This window comes from Abrus precatorius, unplaced genomic scaffold, assembly GCF_003935025.1.
Source record: "Abrus precatorius isolate BTA unplaced genomic scaffold, Abrus_2018 Scaffold7, whole genome shotgun sequence".
NCBI lineage: Eukaryota > Viridiplantae > Streptophyta > Magnoliopsida > Fabales > Fabaceae > Abrus > Abrus precatorius.
This window is the reverse complement of record NW_020874417.1, coordinates 25,297,730-25,313,996: the sequence shown is the minus strand read 5'-3', so window position 1 is coordinate 25,313,996 and position 16,267 is coordinate 25,297,730. Positions and strand designations below refer to the sequence as shown.

The following is a 16,267-nucleotide window of genomic DNA, read 5'->3' as shown; positions in this document are numbered from 1 at the left end:
TTTTATATGATACAACTCTCTTCCCAAATTCGTATGGCTCAAATGGTTATTTTTCTGTGAAGTGATAATTGAGTTCCTAATTCCCTGTGGAGACGATACTCGGATCTTAAATTTACTCATTACTTGCTGCAATCCTAGTGTACTTGCTAGTGTTTAGATTGCAAACAACAAGTTTTTGGCGCCGTTGCCGGAGAATTTGAGTTTCAATATCATTAGTAACATAAGAATAGCTAGATTGAGTATTTTGTTTCTCTGAATTTCTGTAGTATTAGTCTGTAGTTAGACATTTTGTCCATTCTGTATAATTCTGCAGCTTTTAAACTTGTGTTTCAATTACTTTTACTGATATTTGTTGCATAATTTTCGTGGTGCAGTTCTGAATACTAACTTGTAGTTTACTTTTGCTTCATTTTGATTTGTATATGCGTGGCAAAAACAAAAACAAATCAACTCTAGTCTTTGATCCTGACATAGACATAACCTTAAGGAGATTGAGAAAAGAGTCTAGAGCAGAAAAAGTCATAGGGAATGATAGTGAATTAGAAGCTGTTCATTCTCCAGAATTTCAGAACAATCCTAGAGTGAAAAGAACACCTACATCTTTGAGACAACTAAATTCAAAAATAGAGATGGCAGAACAAAATAGAATTAGAACATTAGGGGACTATACAATTCCTAACATGCAAGGTTTTAACTCTTCTATAATCAGGCCAACTATTCAAGCCAACCATTTTGAGATTAAACCTGCCTTATTACACTTAGTCCAACAAGATCAGTTTTCTGGTAGACATTCTGATGATCCTAACCTACATATTTCATATTTTCTACAGCTAGGTGACACCATAAGAATAAATGAGGTTAGTGAAAAAGCCATTAGACTGAGACTATTTCCTTTTTCCTTGAGAGATAGAGCAAAATGCTGGTTACAAGCTCAACCACAAGGAAGCATTACAACTTGGACAGAACTTGTGAACAGGTTTCTAACCAAGTACTTCCCTCCATCCAAAGCTGCTAAGCTGAGAGGAGAAATTACATCCTTTGTTCAGCAAGATGGAGAATCATTGTATGAAGCTTGGGAAAGATACAAAGAATTGCTAAGAAGGTGTCCACATCATTGTATTCCAGATTGGATGCAATTGGAAACTTTTTATAATGGGATGAATGCAGTAACAAGAACAATGGTTGATGCTGCTACTGGAGGTTCATTAAATACAAAGTCCTTGGAAGAAGCTTAGAGGATTATTGACATGATGGCATCTTCAATGTATCAGAATTAAAACTCAAGGAATCAAGGAAGAAACTTTGGTCATAAAGCTAAGGTTCTGGAAACTTTTCTTGCACAAAATCAAATGTTTTTAGAACAATTAGCTGCCTTAATACAACAAATCAACAATCTGCAAACAGGGAGTATGCCTACTAGTCAGCTAAGTTGTGATTTTTGTGGAGGAAACCATGTAAATGGTGCATGTGAGGCATCCACAAGTGAACCACAAGAGCAAGTGAATTATATGAATAATTTTCAGAGACAACAGCCATCATATCCCCCTGGATTTCAATTTTCGAATAATAGAACTCAGCAGTATTCTAATTGGAATAATCAATATTCTGCTACAAAGAATTCTAACTCAAATTTGCCTTTTTCTAATGCAGGTCCAGCAACACAACAGCCTTATTTTCAAAGGAATTCATCCACTCAACCTCAAGGAAATCAGAAATTTTCCAGACCTGTGAATGAGAGGTTGACTGAGATGGAAGAAACTATGCTGCAATTCATGAAGGTGACTCAAACAAGCTTCAAAAACCAAGAAGCTTCCATGAAGAAACTAGAGACACAGATTGGACAATTAGCTGAACAACTATCCAGCAGGGATGAAAGAAGATTTCCAAGCAATACAGTAATCAATCCTAAGGAGCAATGTCAAGCTATAACTACAAGAAGTGGAGCTGTAGTTGCAAGTCCTAAACCTGAAGAAAAGAAAGTAAATGATGTAGCAGAGAGGAAAATTGAACAAGATCTGCAACAAGGAAATTTTAAACTATTGACGAAAGACCATTTAGAAGAAAAAGAAAAAGTTCCCATGAATTCTGAAAGGAAAACAAAAAAGCAACTCTTTGAGGAAGCTTGTAAGCCAACAGACCCAGAAAAATACAAGAGGCTGCCTTATCCTCAAAGAGTCCAAAATCCTAAACAAGAGGAACAATTCGAAAGGTTTATGAATGTCTTTAGGAAATTACAAATTAACATTCCTTTTGCAGAAACTTTGAAGCAAATGCCTTAATATGCAAAGTTCATGAAAGAACTACTTTCCAGAAAAAGGAAGCTAGAGCATGACAAAACAATACCTTTGACAGAGGAGTGCAGTGCCATTCTTAAGAGAAAATTCCTCAAAAGTTGAAAGATCCTGGATCATTTAGCATTCCTTGTGAAATAGGAAACTGCACTGTGGGAAGAGCATTGTGTGACTTGAGAGCAAGCATAAATCTGATGCCATTAGCTGTTCTACAGAAACTTGGCATAGAGGAAGTGAAGCCTACCAACATTACACTGCAGCTAGCTGATAGATCATACACTTATCCATATGGAGTTGTTGAAGATTTATTAGTTAAAGTTGACAAGTTCATTTTTCCTGCAGATTTGTAATTCTGGACATGGAAGTGGATTCTAACATTCCTTTGATCCTAGGGAGGCCATTTCTTGCAACCGGGAGAGCTTTAATAGATGTGCAAAAAGGTGAACTTATGCTTCGAGTTTAAGATGAGAAGGTAATATTTAATGTGTTTGAAGCTTTAAAATATCCAGTTGAAGATAATACATGTATGAAGGTAGATATACTGGATGCTTTTATTACACAACACCATATGAAAGAATTTGATGAAACTGCTGTGTTAGAAGAAATAATATATACAGGGAATGACAAATTTGAAACTCTGAATGAAGAAGATATCATGGAAATGCAGCAGCAATTGGAAGCTCTGCCGATGCAAAAACCTGCAGAAAATTTAGTGAAAGAAGAGCTGAAAAAGGACGCTAAAGAAGAAGAAAAGCAGAAGCTAGAACTGAAACAACTTCCTTCACACCTGCGGTATGCATTTCTGAATGAGAAACATGAAAATCCAGTCATCATCAACAATGAACTTAAGGAAGAACAAGAGGAAAAATTGTTAAGAATCTTAAGAGAACACAAATCTGCAATTGGCTGGAGTATTGCAGATCTGAAAGGTATAAATCCCTCATTTTGTAAGCACATAATTTTATTTGAAGAGAATTTTAAGCCTGTTGTGCAACCACAAAGGAGGTTAAACCTAGTCATGAAAGAGGTAGTTAAAAAAGAGATCATGAAGTTGTTAGATGCAGGAATAATATACCCTATTTCTGACAGCAATTGGGTAAGTCCAGTCTAAGTTGTTCCAAAGAAAGGTGGTATGACAGTTGTACCTAATGAAAAGAATGAACTTGTCCCTACTAGGACTGTGACTAGATGGAAAATGTGCATAGACTATAGGAAATTAAATAATGCAACCAGAAAAGACCATTTCCCACTACCATTTGCAGATCAAATGCTAGAAAGACTTGCTGGACATTCATTTTATTGTTTTCTTGATGGGTATTCAGGATATAATCAAATAGTTGTGGATCCTTTGGATCAAAAGAAAACTGCATTTACATGTCCATTTGGAGTCTTTGCATATAGGAGAATGCCATTTGGTCTGTGTAATGCCCCTGCCACTTTCCAAATATGCATGCTTTCTATTTTTTCTGATTTGGTAGAAAACATCATAGAAGTGTTCATGGACGATTTCTCTGTTTTTGGTGATTCTTTTGATGATTGTTTAGCTAATCTATCCACTGTTTTACAGAGATGTCAAGATACTAACCTTGTGTTGAATTGGGAGAAGTGTCATTTCATGGTACAAGAAGGCATTCTCCTTGGTCACAAAATTTCAGAAAAGGGAATGGAGGTGGACCAAGCTAAGATAGAAATCATTAGTAAATTGCCTCCACCTATCAATGTTAAGGGAGTTAGAAGTTTTTTAGGACATGCTGGTTTTTATAGAAGATTCATAAAAGATTTTTTTAAGATTGCTAAATCCTTGAGTAATTTACTTATAAAAGATGCAGATTTCATATTTGATGATAATTGTTTGCATGCATTTTCTGTTTTAAAAGAGAAACTGATTTCTGCACCTATTCTTGCAAAACCAGATTGGAAATTACCTTTTGAACTCATGTGTGATGCAAGTGATAGTGCAGTGGGTGCTGTGTTAGGACAAAGAAAAGATAGGAAATTACATGCTATCTATTATTTAAGCAAAGTGTTAAATCCTGCACAAGTAAATTACACAACAACAGAAAAAGAACTTTTAGCTGTTGTACATGCTTTTGATAAATTTAGGCCATATTTAATGGGTTCAAAAGTGATTGTATACACTGATCATGCTGCTCTTAAATACCTTTTGACAAAACAGGATACAAAACCCAGGTTATTAAGATGGATTTTGCTACTCCAAGAATTTAAGCTAGAAATCAAAGACAAGAAAGGAAAAGAAAATTGTGTAGCAGACCACTTGTCCAGACTTCCTTTAGAGAGTTTAACCACTGAATCATTGGAAATAAATGAAGAATTTCCAGATGAAAAGCTGTTTGCAGTGGAAAACATGCCTTGGTTTGCTGACATTGCAAATTTTAAAGCCACTCAATTTATTCCAAAGAGGTTTACTTGGCAGCAAAAGAAGAAGTTCTTATATGACAGCAAATTCTATGTGTGGGAAGACCCATATCTGTTCAAAATTGGAATAGATGGGTTAATTAGAAGATGTATTCCACAAAGTGGGTAAGCTGAGATACTATGGCATTGTCACAATTCAGAATATGGAGGCCACCATGCAAGTTCAAGGACTGTTGCAAAAGTCTTGCAAGCAGGTTTCTTTTGGCCTACACTCTTCAAAGATGCCAAGAAGTATGTGGAAAACTGTGATAAATGTCAAAGAACTGGAAATATTTCAAGAAGACATGAGCTGCCATTAACCAACATCCTAGAAGTGGAACCATTTGATGTATGGGAGATTGATTTCATGGGACCATTTCCCCCATCATTCTCACACGAATACATTCTAGTTGCAGTGGATTATGTGTGTAAATAGGTAGAAGCAATTCCCACCAGATCAAATGATGCAAAGGTAGTGATTTCTTTTATAAGAAAGAACATTTTTTCAAGATTTGGTGTGCCTAGAGTGCTGATAAGTGATGGAGGTACTCACTTTTGCAACAAGTATCTTGAAGCTGTATTAATGAAATATGGTGTGAAGCATAAAGTTGCTACTCCATACCATCCACAAACAAGTGGACAAGTGGAGGTTTCAAATAGAGAGATCAAGCAAATTCTAGAGAAAGTAGTGAATAGTTCAAGGAAGGATTGGTCAAAGAAACTGGATGACTCACTGTGGGCATATAGAACTGCTTTTAAAACTCCAATTGGTATGTCTCCATATCAGCTAGTATTTGGAAAGGCCTGTCACTTACCTCTAGAGCTAGAGCACAGAGCATATTGGACTATCAAGTGGCTTAACTTTGATTTGTCAAGTGCTGGAAAGAAGAGAGTTTTACAGTTGCATGAATTGGAAGAATTCAGACAACAAGCTTATGAGAATGCAAAGTTGTACAAAGAAAGAACCAAGAGGATCCATGACAAATTTATTCTGCAAAAAGATTTCAGACCTAGCCAGCAAGTACTATTATTCAATTCAAGATTAAAATTGTTTCCAGGGAAACTGAAATCTAGATGGTCTGGACCGTTTTTAATTAAGGAAACTTCTCCCTTTGGAGTAATTCTTATAGAAGATCTGAAAATAGGGAAAGAATTCAAGGTCAATGGCCAAAGATTGAAGATCTATCATGGAGAGGAGTTTACAAGGAACATATCATGCATGAAACTGATTTCTCTTGAGTGAGAAACATTTAATGTCAAGCTAATGACATTAAAGAAGCGCTTTGTGAGAGGCAACTCACATTTCTAACCCAATTTAAGTTTTCTGCATTATTTTTGAATTAACAGTATTCATAGAAGTCAAAGTCTGAACTTTTCATCTTGGTTACCTTGCTGAATCTGATGTTTGGAATAAATCTGGTGGCTGAAACAAGAATGCAGATTGGAATTAATTAGAATGCTTAAAGTTCTTGTACAGTATGAATAATAGTTATCAAATTCTGCAAATTTTCTGCAAAATACAAAGTTCTGCATCATACTCATCATATTCTGTAATTTTGATGCAAAAGGTAAATTTTGAAGCATGCTAAATCTGTGATTTGTAGCGAATTTGATAAATGCAATTGGACTTCATGCTATAATGTGTTATGGAAAAGTCAGAATTGCATTGTGAATATGTTAAGCAGAAATTCTACAGAATTCAATTGTGATGTTTGTTGCATCTGTAATTTGGAGCGAATATGATGAATGAATTGAGAGCTCATGATAGGAGTGTGTAATGTAAAAGTCAAAACTGCATAAGTAGGGAGTGAATACATGTTCTGCAGAAATTCTGCAGAATTCAGCCTTGGATGAATGTTGCATATATAATTAAGGGTGAACATGATGAGGGAAGTAGGTATTTTATATGATGAGTGTGTATTGGAATAATTATGATTTGTTAAGTGAGCCAATTAAAGTTTAGAGAACTTGGATTGATGAAAGGAATCACTCTTTTGCAAGAAAGCAATCACGCATAGATAGAATTCTGAGATTTCCCCTCTGGAATAATCACTCTCGCTGATGAGAGTGATAACGCAGAAACTGACTGGGAAACACAGCTCTCTGGAACAATCACTCTCGCTGATGAGAGTGATAACGCAGAGGCAGATGAGAAAAACACACTCTCTGGATCACTTCCTTTCCTTGTCAAGAGTGACCACGCGCATGTAAGTATGGAATATTTCATAGCGCGTTACTCCTTTTACTGATAAAAGTAACCACGCTCAAGCAATAAGCTTGCGCGTTATCACTTTGCCCAGTAATAGTGATAACGTGCATTGCATTCAAAATTTCCAAGCTCTCTGGAACACTCACTCTGTTCGACAAGAGTGATAACGCAGAATTTTATTAATAAGGAAACGTTCACTTTTCACTTAAAAAGTGGTCACGTGCACACGCGTGACCCCAGACTCAATATAAAGGAACCACGCTCACATCCATTTAAACCTAAATCCCCATTTTCCTCTGAAATTCCTCTGACTTTCAATCTTTCGTGAAGCAAGCAGCAAGTAATTGCTCCCACTTTTTCACTGTCATTCACATTTCTGAAGCTCAAGGTACGTTCTCTGTATTCTACGAAATTGTATTTAGGGTCTTTCTTTGTTGCAACTCTGGAAAAATGTCAAAAATGGCAAGTGGGGAAATATCTTGAGCGTATTCGATTTAAGGAACTTTGAATACTGTGAATAGTTTTCAAAGTCATTCAATCTCCTCTGTTAACATATTCACATCTGCATTATGCGAAAAACCTGAACATGACTTTGAAAGAAATAGAAATATTCCAGTTGCCATCAACGAAAATACTCTTTGCATGCAATATTTGAATGTTGATGTCTGAACTGAGTTGTATGGAACGAGTTACTGTTGTATATTGCACTGCATGATTGTACAGATACCATACTGATAAGTCCTGCATTAAGCTGATATTTAGTCTTTGATGATAATGAATGAGTGCGCTGTTCTAATTGTATGTGATTCAAAGAAACAATAGGCAATATTCTGGATGGAATTTTACTGTCAGAAGATAATTTCTGTTAGGAACCATTCGAGCATGTATTGCACTTCTAGTGGGCAGGATGAATGTGCATTAGTAGTTGAAATTTGGTTGAAAATTCTGATTCTTTTTCTGCATTCTTGGTGAAATTGGGAACTCTGAGGGAACAAATTAGGAAGGCCAGTCTAAAATCCCCTGAATATGGTTTGATTAATTTTGTACCTAAGTGCTGGTATATCTGAAAAGTGACAATTTTGCTCTGATAAATAACTTTTGTCCTTACATAAGAGAGCATGTAAAAAAATATGTTGATGACCTATAATAGCATCTCTGCGTTAACCTGATGTGCTTTGAGAGTGTGCACTCTAAACTACAAATTTAAAGGTTTAACCAATTTTGACTGTGATTGCTTAGTAATTTGCAATATTGCTTGTGTGTTTTTATGATTACATCCTCATGACAGCAACTGATTGTAAAAAGATCCATACTGCAAATTGGAATTCTGCACATGGATTGATTGAATTTGTCTAGTAAAGAGATGTATACTATCACAATTCTGTGTCATGAATTTTAAACTGTCAAATTACTTGCTTGTTATTTTTGCAGCCACTTCAAAATGGTCAGAACTTCTTTGAATACACCAGTTGGACCTTCTAAGAAGACCAAAGCTGGATCTGCCAGCAACACTCCAAGAAGGAGATCTATCAGGAATATTCAAGCTGGAACAGCCAAGAATTCTCCAACCACAAAAAGAGCAAGAACTGATGGTGTCTCACCTTCCTCACCCATTGAAATCGCTGACCCTTCTCAGCCAAGAGTAACCATACCTGCAACCTCTTCACCACCTCAGCCGACCAGAAGAAATGCTCCTTCTACCTCTACCCCTACTGATCATGATCCAAGGTTCAGGCGTATTGCTCACGAAAACTATTTCAAGGCAAATATTCTGAGGAGGAAGATTGTCCCAGATAGAGCCTTTGAAATTGCTGAAGGCAACTACCCTGAGTACCCAGAAGAAATTCAGAAAAGGGGATGGGACAACTTCTGCTCCTTGGCTGATAATGGTTGGAGAGAAATTACACAGGAGTTTTATGCAAATGCAATGCGGTTCAAGGGAGACCAAATTCCCAAATTTCACACAATGGTCAAGGGTATGAGGGTGGATTTCACTGCTGCCAACATCAATCGAGTGTTGGAAATTTACATTGAAAGGCAACCTGGGCAGATGGACTTCACTGACTTTAAGAATAGTGCAGACAAGGATTATATTGAAATCCTGCACAGAATTGGAAGGCCAGGCACAACTTGGCAATTGAACCTCGCCCAAAAACCCAAGTGTATCACCACCAAGAACCTGCTACCATTTGCTAAAGTCTGGAGTACTTTTCTGTTGAACTCTTTCATGCCAGTCAAGCATAGTTCAACCCTGGCAGTAAAGAGGGCTGAATTATTGTTTGCTATCGTTAATGATATGTACATTGATGTGGGGGAAGTAATTAGTGAATGTATCTTAAATATTTTGAAAACAAAAAGAGATTCACTATCTTTTCCCTCATTAATCACTTTACTTTGTGAGGATGCAGGGGTTGAAGTTGGAGAATACCAAGAGAAAATCAGATCTGCTCCCCCTATCTCTGTCTCAATGGTAAAGGAAATCTATGCCACCACCTCCTGCACTTCAGCTGCACCTATCCCCACCCAGTTCAGAAAGGAGAAACCAATGAAGATGAAGGACATCCTACATCTTTTGGTTGAAAGGCAAAATCAATTGGCTAAACGACAAACTGAGCTCCACAGCAGTTTGAAGGCAGGAACTATGCTATTGGAATGTGTGTTGATGAATCTTGGTCAGAAGATGGGAATGACCAAAGATGAACTTTATCACACACCAGATTTGGCCGAGAATGCTCAATGTCTATGCTCATCAGTCTTTAAAGACTTGCCAATCTACAAGACTCATTTTCCACAGCCAACTGAAGAAGTGGTGGAGGAAGAAGAAGATGAGGAGGATGAGGAAGAAGATGAAGATGAAATTTCTGATAAGGAGGATGCCTAAGATGACTAGTTTAGGATTTTTGTTTTCTTTTCTGTTAATTCGAATTTTCTCTTGACGGTCTTGTAATTAAGTTTCAAACTTTTTGGTTTCATTTTAGAATTTGGGTTTGTAATTTGCACACTTGGTATATTTTGGTTTCATGCTAATTCTGAACAATTATGTTTTGAACACACATTAATTTTGCAGAATTCAATCCCTTTTCACTTGATAATTGACGGAATTTTTGGTGTTTTGTGCAGAAAATGTCACAACCACACAACACTCACACACCATGGAAGCTGACACTTGCACAAGCTGCCATAAAAGGGGGGTTTCATTCTCTACCTCTTATTCATGAGTTAGCTTCACATTACACTGAATTATTCCTGAAAAACACCAAAATACTAGAATATATAATAAATTGTTGGCTGTTAATCAAATAAAAATGATTGACAATTTTGTGAATTCTGTGTGAATTTCTTTTTAAGTTGTTTTTCCCATTCTCAAAATGAGATTACACTTGTATTTTAAAAAATGAGGCAGTTGCCACTAGGTGCATATATTTCTGAAAAGTGCATTGTGTTTTCATTAATCCACATGATCACTTATAAATACCTAGTGAGATTTGAACTGTCTAATTCTTTTTCTTGTGTGATTAATCATATTTGGCTGCATTCTCTAGAACTTGCCCTTGTTCTTAAATTGAATATGCATGTTACAATTTTCACCCACATGATAGAGGCCATGATTGATATCCTAGTCAGCCTAAATGCCTTCCTTTATGATTGAATGTCTTAGTTCACCCTTTTGAGCTTAATATCCCTTTTCTTGAAATTACCTCATTATAAGCCTTGCTGAAAAACCAATTTTTACCATTCAAAAGATCAGAGGCATAATGAGTTTAATCAAGAATGAGTTTTAAAACTAAGTTTGGGGTGGTATCCAGATTTTAATTGCTTGAGGACAAGCAATGTTCTAAGTTTGGGGTGGGAAATAGCATGCTATCTAAGTTTGAGTTCAACAAGCCAGAAAGAAAGAACAAAAGTGCTGCAGTAAAATTAAAAATTTATGAAGCAAAGCTGTGAAAAGAACAAAAATGTGAGTTCAAAAGAAAAGAAGTGCAGCAAAGTGCTGCAGAAAAAGAAAAAAAATAAAAATAAGAAAAGAGATGAAAATTCTGCTGCAAGAAAAATTTTGTTTGCTGCATAAGTGAGAGAATTAAGGAGGAATAATGCAGATCCAGGATAGTTTTAAAACAAATCACTCAAAATGCCTCTGATCTTTTGAAATTGCATGTATTGTTTTCCATTTTCTTTGATACCTACCTTAACCTTAGCCTTGTTATAACCTGAAAAAGTACTCTAGATGTGTGATTAATTGTACTAAGCAGAGGAGATGGAGAAATTGGGCAAGCATATGGTAGAGTGCAGTGAAATTGATGATTTAGAGTGAAAACAGCACCTAAACACTGTTGAGTGATGAGAGAAACACTTCCAAGTGAGCTGTGATCATGTTGATTAATTGTACTCACATGAATTTTGATGAAAAATATGAACTTAGGTAGCAATTCTTACTCAATGATGATTATGCAGTAGGAATATCATGATGAGTATTTGGATGAACAACTTGATTGAAAATTTTGCAGAAAACACAGAATTAGAAATTAGAAAAATATGAAATAAGCAGCTTATGAACTGAATTTGAAAATGGAGGAACTTACCCTTGGTTTAGTTTGATTTGCTTGAGGACAAGCAAAAATTCAAGTTTGGGGTGGTGATGAATCCATATTTTTACTGATGTTTTAGCATAATTCTAGCTCATTTAATAAGGAAAATATATGAAGAAAGCAGAAAAACTCAGAAAAAGAGAATGATTGAAAGTTTTATTTCAATTTGTAGTTATTTTCGCATTTGTAGAATTTATGCTTAGTTGTTAAGGAATTTATCTTATTTTTGAAGGAATAATCTGAGCAAAAGTCATGGAAATGGATTATCAATGGAAAGGAAGAGGAAGAATGGCAATGTTGGACTCCAAAATACAAGAATTATGGGATGCAGGTTGGGCGTGATCACTATTGTTAGTGAAAGTGATCATTCCAGAGCCTAAATGAGAAGAGGAGCCTGTGCGTAATCACTTTTATTTACAAGAGTGAGCGTTGCCAGTGTGCGTTATCACTTTCGCCAACGAAAGTGAACGTTCCAGAGAGACTTCATTCTTGATGAGCTGCGCGTTGTCATTTTCACCAACGAAAGTGAGCGTTCCAGAGACACTTGTATCAGGACAGCTTGCGCATGGTTACTATTACTCACGAAAGTGATCACGGGCAGCCCTCGACCTCCTGCGTTGCCACTCTTATGAATTAAAGTGAATGTTCTAGAGAAGCCTTCAAATCTGCAAGTTGCGCGTGGTTACTCTTGCTCTTGAAAGTGAACACGCGCACTACATAAAGCTTCTGCGTGGTTACTCTTGTGAAGAAAAGTGACAACGCGCAGAACTGGGGTTTCTATAAATTCATCTTCATCTTCTTCTTTCTCTGTTTTTGTTGCAATGTGTGCTTAATTTCCCATAGTTAGGGGTTTATGGAACTCGAATTGATGTATTGATTCGACTTTATCTTCTAAACTTTAAGTTCTTGGATTAATTGAGTTGTTAATTCTGCTTTTCATGCAATCTTTGAATAGAAATTCATTTGATTAATCAAGAGGAATCTTTACCAATGGGAATTGGATTGTTTGCTCCAATCTGAATTGGCAACCAGAGTTTAGGGATTTCTTAGGGATAAGGAGACCTAATTCTGCAATCTTATAGTTCTAATTCTTAATGCAACCTGAAATTGAATCTCACCTAAGGGATTAGGGAGGTTTAGTGGATTGTTAGGGTCAATGAGTTAAGGAATTAACCTTTGGCTAGGTATATGTGAAACTAATTGTCAATTATTCAATTGCTTGAATGTTCAGAGGATTTAATTGGATTGATATTGATATTCTTGTGAAGTAAATTCCTAACTATCCTTCATTGCTATTTCATTTCATCACAAATCTTATACTCTATTTTTCTGCAAGTTCTTTACTTTTGATTGCTCTGATTATTGCTTTTATATGATACAACTCTCTTCCCAAATTCGTATGGCTCAGATGGTTATTTTTCTGTGAAGTGATAATTGAGTTCCTAATTCCCTGTGGAGACGATACTCGGATCTTAAATTTACTCATTACTTGCTGCAATCCTAATGCACTTGCTAGTGTTTCGATTGCAAACAACAAATAGACATAAATTTTATAAATTTAGTTTTAGGAAAAACCATCTTATTTAAATCTCAATAATTCAACCATTTAATCTTATCAAATTATGCAACATAATATGCACTTAAATTAAAATTTAGTTTATTTAAATAATTTATTTTATAACTTGGTTTTCAAATACATTTTTGTTCTTAGATTTTAACATTATATATATATATATATATATATATATATATATATGTCACCATTTTACTTTTTTCCTTAAATATGATATTTTAATATATACTTGAAATTTCATGTGAATTTTAAAACTCATTATAAATAAAATACTTGTGAATGTAAAATTAGCATTGTTTACATGTATTACAAACCTCTTCATAGACATGTAAGAAGAGCTAAGTAGTTACATTTTTGTGAAAATTTTCAAAAATTGTCCTAGAAATTATTATTAACAAAAAAATCAATACTCTAAGCACCACATTGTTATTGTATGTCGAGTTAGACACGATCTTTATTATTTTTGCCTTCATGAGTATAAAGATTGTATGTAAATTAAGTTTTCATACTTAGCTGAATGAAAAAGAAAAAGAACAAAAAAAAATGTGGACTAATTTTGCATCCAAGTTGCATTGAGCTAGAAAGAAAAAGATAATTTTAAGATTTTGGGTGAGCAAGACACTGTAGTAGTGTGACAATCAAAGTACTAGTGATTGTGAGCCGCAGGTACTAAGATTGTTACATCTTTAGAGAGTAGCTTGACAACTTAGTCGTTGATACCTAAATTGATTTGCAAGAAGTCTTGGTTCTGTAGGTCAGTGGTGTCTTATGATTTGAATGAGATCAACACATTGTTGGGCAATCCCATGGTTTTGGAGGAGGGATGACTATGCATTGTTATTCTCATTTTCTATAGACATGTCACCTTCTTTTGATATGAAAAATGATTCAAATACAGATTGTGTCATTTACTGAAACTGCTTAAGTGATGTACATGTAATCTTATTATGATCATTACTTTTACATCTTGAGCACTTTCTTGAACTTCTTTTCTATATATGATGAGAATTGATTATGACTAACTTTACTCCTAATAGTAGTTGGATCCCTTAATCCATTATGCCCAATGTTAACTCTTGCTGTGTCATTTTGACTTATAGAAATATTACTTTTCACTTGAGAACCTTAAGTGTTGTAGTGATTTATCTTTTTTACAGTAAAAATTTTCTAAACTTTGACAAACAAGTATACCCAACTCCTTATATTGATACATCAATACAACAAGTTTATGCATGGAATGTAAGTACCAATAATTTAATCTATTATTCAAAATGCCTTAAACTAAATCCTTTGTATTCTTTGTCTATTTATCCAATATTAGAAATGTTGGCAATTCTACTGTGTTAAGAAAAATAAGCAGTGCAGAATATGGTCATATGAAAGACCAAATAATTCCATCTTTTGGTACTCATATTTAAATAGATAAATAATTTATGTAAATATCTCTTAACATTGAACTACAAATCATTGTAAATGACTTAACAAGTGTAGTATGAAACAACAAAAAAACTGCCATATAAATGTCTTAACACCTGTCTTTTCCATGCTTTGATAATTTATTTACAATATTGGATCAGTAGGCATATGATAAGTCGGTCTCAAGTTCTTTATATGCAATGCGATTCAAGCACAGTAATAAAGTTAGTAAAATTTTTGTTAAACAACATTGTGAGTTAACAAATCTTCCATTTTATGAGTGCAAACTCCGCTTTGAGTAGTTTTAAGGCCAACAAAAAAAAAAAAACACTTATATGACATATGAATCACATCTTCCTTTTTTGATACATCTTTGTAACCTAATCATTCTCTCACTAATCTAACTTATCCACAATCTCACTCGATTTACGTTGAAACTTATCTACATCATAATCAAATAACATCCAGGAGTCCTAACATTCATAGTTGAATTAAAAAGTTAAAGACAAAACACACAATCTATGGTGCACATTTGGCTACATCCTATTTATGGTATTTCTCAATGCCACATCACTATCCATATTAACTTATACATGTGTCTTATCTTCCATTGCTTCAATGAATTATTCTAATAGCCACACATAAGTTCTTTTAGTTTCAGCTTCTATAACTAGAATAACAAGCACAATAATTTGGTTGGTATAATTTATACTTGAAAAATACCACAATTAGACAATGAAACTAATTCTTTATGTGTTGCATCAAATATCACAATATCACTAAAAATTTTATAATCTATTTTATTAAAGTTATTACTCAAAAATAAATGCTTTAGTCTACTTTTTTTTTTAATCTATAATGTGACGTAAAAAAATGAGTGGATCAATCAATATAAACTCATTAAGGTACTATAATGCACTCATAAAATTTGATTTAAGTATTTTTCTTTACCTTACAATCTGATTATTTTTAGTCATTTTTCTTCCAAACTCATTCATTATTGATATATTTGAATGTATATTTGTGATGACTGAGAATAGTTGTTTTTAGTCATTCTTCTTCCAAAAAATCTTCTGTTCTTCTATCTGCTTGGTAACAATTTTTCTTTATGTTACTGGTTTGATTGAAAAGAAATTGTTGTATTGTTGGGAGGTATGCTTGACCAAACAAATCTTTAATTACGTTATTTTTTTAACATTGCTACCACATGCACAACACTCATTTATGGTACGTTTGGCTCCTTAATAAAGGTGCGTGTATTTAGAATAACTGCTGATATCAAGTAACTTAAGTATAACCAATCAAATTGTTGGAAATTATAGGGTCTAAGTTACCAGTGTTGTGCTTGTCTTATATGCTATTCTCTAAAGTCATAGATTTATTTTTTTAACTAGCAATATAATGTATATCTAACAACTTTCACAAGAAGTCTTCCTACTGGTGTTTTTATAAGATTTTAGAAAATCACATGCTACAAGATAGTAAAAAAATGTCGATACGTAACTTCTTTTTGTAGACCAAATATAAATATAGCGTTTAAAGAAATCATTGTAAAGTTAGGTCACTCCCTCTTCTGCAAAAAGTCCAATGGTGCTTCTACCACGTTTAGTCCAGAATTTTATTTTTATTTTACATGTTTCTTCTATTATTATCATTAAATTAATTTTTTATATAATTTAATATTAAATAATTTTAATTTGACATTTTGAATATGAATCGTGTTAATAATCATAACCAATAAAAGAATGATAAAATTAATTTTTGTTAGTTTTGGAAA

At 34.3% G+C, this 16,267-nt stretch overlaps 1 non-coding gene across 1 annotated transcript; it reads right to left on the bottom strand.

The window, feature by feature from the left end:
• Positions 1-1,013: 1,013 nt before the first annotated feature.
• Positions 1,014-1,120, bottom strand: LOC113873982. The gene has a single exon (XR_003506046.1). It is a non-coding gene; the product is annotated as a small nucleolar RNA R71 (small nucleolar RNA).
• Between the last annotated feature and the right edge of the window lie 15,147 nt (positions 1,121-16,267).